Here is a 6,000-nt window from a genome sequence, read left to right as displayed (position 1 = left end):
TCTAGTTTCTTGAGTGTTTTAGATATTTTGCATATCAGTTATGTGGAAGACATAGAGTTGGTGAAAATAGTTTTTGCCTTCTGAAGACTACAGTTTTGATATATTGATGTTTCCTTTGTCTTACAAGACCTTTTTATTTTCATGAGCTTTCTTTTTATTAACTGTGATAATGTGCAGTGACAGTATTATTGGTGTTCTGTTCAGAATGTTGTTTACTGTTTCAATGCATTCAAGGCTATGACCTAATTTTTCTCCTAATAGATTCAGTGTTTCTGGTTTTATGAAAATATATTTGATCCAACTGAACTTGAGTTTTGTGTAATATGCTAGATGTACATTTTTTTGCATTCTATAATTACGGGAATCTAGTGAGATTTCACCATTTGTTGGAAATACTTTCTTTTTTACAATTGTGTATATTTAAAATCTTTATCTGGAATCAGGTGTCCTTAGATGGATGTATATAAGTCAGGGTATTCCATTCGATTCTATTACCCAACCTGTCTTTTTTAGCTAATACAATGTGGGGGTTTTTTATTATTGCTTTATAGTACAGATTGAAATCATGGCAAGTGATAAAATAGGATTTTCTTTTATTGTACAGAATTTTTTTTAGCTAACTGGGTTTTTATTTCTACATATGAAGCTGAGTATTTGTCTAAGTCTCGTAAAGTATTCTGTTGGAATTTTGCTAAAGATTACATTGAAACTTGAGATTGCTTTTGGCTTAACAGTCATTTTCATTATGTTGATCCTACTGATATAACAGCACATGATGTCCTTCTGTCTTCTTATATCTTTTTCAATTTCTTTCTTGAAATAATTAATGTTTTTATTATAAATGTTTTCAATTGCTTGGTAAGTTTTAACACACATTTTTAAATATAATTTGTGGCTGTAGTTAAAGATGTTATAGTCCTAATTTTTTCCCCAACCTGTTAATTGTTACAATATAAGATTTTAGTGATACACACACACACACATACATACATAAACATAAACATATACATAAAAACATACATATATACATATATATACATATATACACATATACACATATACACATATATGCATATATACATATATACATATATATACATATTTATACATATATATATACATATATATATATACATATATATATATATATACACACACATATATATATATTAGTTTTTTTTAATCCTGCAATTTTGGAGTATGAGTTTCATGATAGAATTTTTGGTTACTTGTCTATGTTATCATGTCATCTGCAATTTGTGATTTTTTGATTGCTTCCTTTTCAATTTGAAATCCCTTCAAATTCTTTACTGTATTACTGTTTTATCTCCAACTGTACATACTATGTTGAACTAATCTGGAGATAGTGTACAGCTTTATCTTGTTCCTGATTTTTGAGGAATTGCTTTCTTGGATACAGGCTTGGTGTAAACTGTCTTTATTATGTGTATGTCCTTTGTATCCCTGATCTGTACAAGACTTTTGTCATGAAGATGTGCTCAATTTTGTCAAATGACCTTACAGCATCTAATGACATGATCCTGTACTTTGATTTCAATTTTTCATTATGTGGATTACCTTGAGAGATTTTTGTACATTGAACAATGGCTGCATCTCATAGACTACACGTGGTTGATCATAGTGGATGATATTTTGAGTGTTCCTTCAATTCCTTTTCAGGTACTTATTGAGTATTTTTGCATCTATGTTCAGGAGGGAAATGTGTCTATAATTGATATTTTTTATTCTTTGTGGCTTTAGTCATTAAAGTGTCACTGGCATTTTAAATGAATTGTGTAATGTTTCTTCTGGATATGTTTCAAGGAGGATCAGCATTAGTTCTTCCTTGAGAGTCTGGTTGAATTCTGCTCTAAATCACCTGGCCTTCAGTTTTTGTGTTTGTTTTTGTTGGGTGATTTTAATGACTTCTTTTATTTCCTTCAGGGCTATAGGGCAATTTACGTTGCTTATCTGATTTTGATTTAACTTGGATAAGTAGTATTTATGAGGGAAATTGTCCCTTTCTTTTACCACTGGTTGGAATATTAATCTTTAAAGTAAAAACATGATTATTTGGATCTCTTTGGTAAATGTTGTTGTTTGTTTTTTTTTTTTTTTTGTTTCTGACTTTGGTGATTTGGGTATTTTGTGTCTTTTAGGCAATGTGAATAAATGTTCTCCTATCATATGGCTTTTCTTAGAGAATCAACTCTTGTTTAATGTATTCTTTGTTTTGTTCTCTGTTTCTGTTTTAATAAATTAAGCAATGAGTTTGAATATTTCCTGCCATGCAGTCTCTGTGCATGTGTTTGCTTCTGTTCCCTAGAGCATACAGATGTGCTGTTAAGTTAGATGGAGATCTCTGCAGTATTTTTGACACAAATACTTAGTGCTTTAAAGCTTCCTCTTAGCAAAATTTTATTGAGTACTATAAATTTGAGTGTGATGTACATTCATTTTCACTCATTTGTACAAAATATTTAATTTCTTACTTTACTTATGCATTGATTTACTACTCATTCAGTAGAGAGTTGTTCAGTTTCCATATGTTTGTAAGCTGTATGTTGTTCCTGGCATTGTTGATATCCTACTATATTTAGTATTTGTCTGATCATATATACTGCTTTATTTCAATTTTTCATGTATTTAGACATGCTTTGAGAAAAGGTATGTAGTAATTTTCTAAGAGTGTTTTATCATGTGCTCAGAAGAAATTATTTTCCTTTGTTTTATGTGAAACACATTTAGTTTTCTGTTACATACATTTGTTTCATATTGCCTGATACCTCTATGATTTCTGTGGTTACTTTTTGTCTGGAATGAACAGACCATTGGTGAGAGTGGGATATTGAAGTATCAGTCTACAAGTGTGTGAGGGATGGTGCATAATTTAACCTTTAGTACTAGTTCTTTTTAAGTCTTGGTACCCTTGAATTTAAGGTATATTTTTTGAGAAAGGAAATATAATATTGGTAGATTTCCTTTGATAAGTATGAATTCCACTTCCCCATCTTTTTATAAGTATGTGAGTTTTAACTCTATTTTGTTAGACATTAACATGTCTACCTTAGCTATCTTCTTGGATAATTGTTTGAAAATTGCTTCTAGGCCTTTACTCTGAGATAATGTCTATCCTTGATGTTGAGGAGTGTTTGCATTATGCAGCAAAGTAGACATCTTGTTTTTGTCAGCATTTGGTTTGGTGGTATTGTTTTACAAGGAATTAAGTACAATAATAATGAGAGATATCAATAATTAATGATTGTTAACTCTTGTAATTTTGTTGTAGGTATTGATGGTGGTGGTGGTGATGGGTGCGTTTTTGCTTTCCTCCTTTTATTATGCTGGTCTGAGATTATTTATTGCCTGAAGTTTCAGGAATACATCTGACTTCCTTGGGTTAGAGATTTTCTACCTGTACATTTTTGTCCTTTGTGTTTCTCATGGAGTATCTTGTTTTCTTCTTCCATGGTGATTGGAAGTTTTGCTGGGTATAATACTCTTCATGGATAGCTGTGGTCTCTTAGAATATACTTAAGTCAGGCCAGGCCCATTTGAGTTTTAAAGCCTCTATTGAGAAGTCCCATACAATTGTCTTAGGCATGACTTTATATATTACTTGGCATTTTTCATTGCAGTTTTAATCTTTTTGTAGTTGATGTTTTCTTTTCTTTTTTATTTAGTGTTTTGATTATTATATAGCAGGAAGTTTTCTTTCCTTGTCTTTTTGTATTCTGTAAGCTGATTGAATGTTTTTAAGCATCACTTTCTTTAGGTTAGGAAATTTTTATTTTAAGAATTTGATAAAATATATCCTGAATTTTTGACTTGGGCATTTAAACTTCTATTATTTCTGTTGGTTTAATACTTGGTCTTTTTATATTGTCCCTAATTTCCTGGATTTTTTTTTTTTTGGTCTGAAATTTTTTAAAGTTGACATCTTCTTTGAAGGATTTCATTTTATCTATGCTGTCTTCTATGACTGGAATTCTTTTTTCTGTCTCTTGTATTCTGTTTGGAAATGCTTTTACCTGTAATTCTTGTTCACTTACCTTGATTATCCATTACCAGAATCCCCTCATTTTGTATACTCTTTGTTGCTTCTATGTTGATTTTCTGGATTAAATACACTCATTCATTTCCTTCACCACTGTATGTATTTCTATCACCTTCACTTTCTTGACATTTTTTACTGAATTTATAAGTTCCTTTCCATTTCTTATTGTTTTTTTTCAAATTCTTTAAGGGATTTAATCATTTTTTCTTTATGAACCTCTGTCATTTGCACAAAGTTGTTGTAAAGGTCATTTGCTGTTATTCATTTGTGTTGGGATATTAAGGGTTTATAAATACATATTATAAAGAGATTGCAAGGAAGTAGTGCTGTCATGGTGCTTGGACTATTATTCACTGTGTCTATACTGATGTCTAGTCATCTGGATTTGTAACAGTTATACATATAGGTACTAACTTTGGATTTGTCTTCCTTGGACTTTCTATAACTTTTTATTTTTCTTCCTTGGTTTCTGGATCATCTCTGGTCTTCTGGATGAAGTGTCATGTGCCTAATTTAAATCACTGCTTATTGTCTCTGTTCTAGTTGGCTGTTGCACTTCTGGTGGCCTCAATAACTTCTGATTCATGCAAGCAAAATAGATGGTAGCTCATCTGATTTAAAGTAAGATGGCCAATCACCAGAATTGATAGGAGGCTTCTGTCAGAGTGTGGAGCATAACATGGTGACAAGTAAAGCAACAGTGATGAGGGGTTTACTGTCTGTGGATGGGGAGGGTGGAAAAGCTATCTTGCCTGAGGTTCAGGAAACTAGTCTGACATCTAGTTGGGTAGAAGTTTTCTTCCAGAAGTGTGGGCTTCAATATGGAGATAAAGAGAGAAGGGAAGATTGGGGTTAAATTGTTTTCCTCCTTTCCTTTTAGGAAAAGACAAATTTAAATTTAATATACATGAAATATAAAGGAAAATATATACTTTCTGATTAATTTACAACAATGCATATAAGCCTTATCTTTCTGTAAAAAGTAAAATAACTGACTGCGAAATTTCAAGGAAAATGCTGTCATGAAGTAAACATTAAGAGACACAACGTATACATTTACTTTACTCTTTTTTATCTTAATTGATCTACCCATTTAGATACCTATATTGATCAATATTTCAAATAATCTAGTAAATTCTAAAATATTAAACTTTTTTTCTGAAAAAAAAAAACATATTCTTCATATGCTCCATGAAGGATTTCCACTCAATATTAGAATTCACAATGAAAGAAGTGTACATTTTCTTAAAAAGTTAAGCAAATTTCAAATAAACTTAACATTTTGATATTTTTACTTAATAAGATGAAGATGAATGATAATCCAGCAGAATGAAAGTTTTGCAATGATGAAATTATGACATTTAATAGCTATCTTCTTTTTAAAGAAAACTTTCCTTTCTTTTATAATTGTACATATGTAAGATATATGACTTTTTTCCTAAGCAGGAGTTTGTATATAATGTCAAAGTCTGATTAGTTTATTTTCCATATCCATATAGTGTTCTGTGTTTGGAGACTTGCATTCTTCACTTTTATTTCTGATACATTATAAATAATAAGTTCATAATCTATGATGTCCCTTAAAGTGATGATCAGTAGATATTGTAATTCTCTCAAATTTTTCTTTTTTACTTAACTAAATTTTTTATTGTTTTTATATACAAAATGGTGACTCCCTTCCCCTCCTCACCTTGCAGATATTTTCACCACATGTGCCCTCCCTCGTCTTTGCCTATAAGAGAATGTGCTCCTGGTATCCTCCCTCAATGGAACAAACAGGCACTGTAGAATTAGACACATCTTCTCCCATGAGGCTAGACAGGGCAGTCCTCTGCTACTCATGTGCTGTATGAACAGAGCAGCTCATATATGCTCTTTTGTTCATGCATATGACTCTGGGATTTATGAGGGTTCCAGGTTAGTTGACACTATTGGTTTCCTTT

Source organism: Mus caroli, unplaced genomic scaffold (genome assembly GCF_900094665.2).
Source record: "Mus caroli unplaced genomic scaffold, CAROLI_EIJ_v1.1 scaffold_13979_1, whole genome shotgun sequence".
In the NCBI taxonomy this organism is placed as follows: Eukaryota; Metazoa; Chordata; class Mammalia; order Rodentia; family Muridae; genus Mus; species Mus caroli.
Note: the sequence above shows the minus strand (reverse complement) of the source record.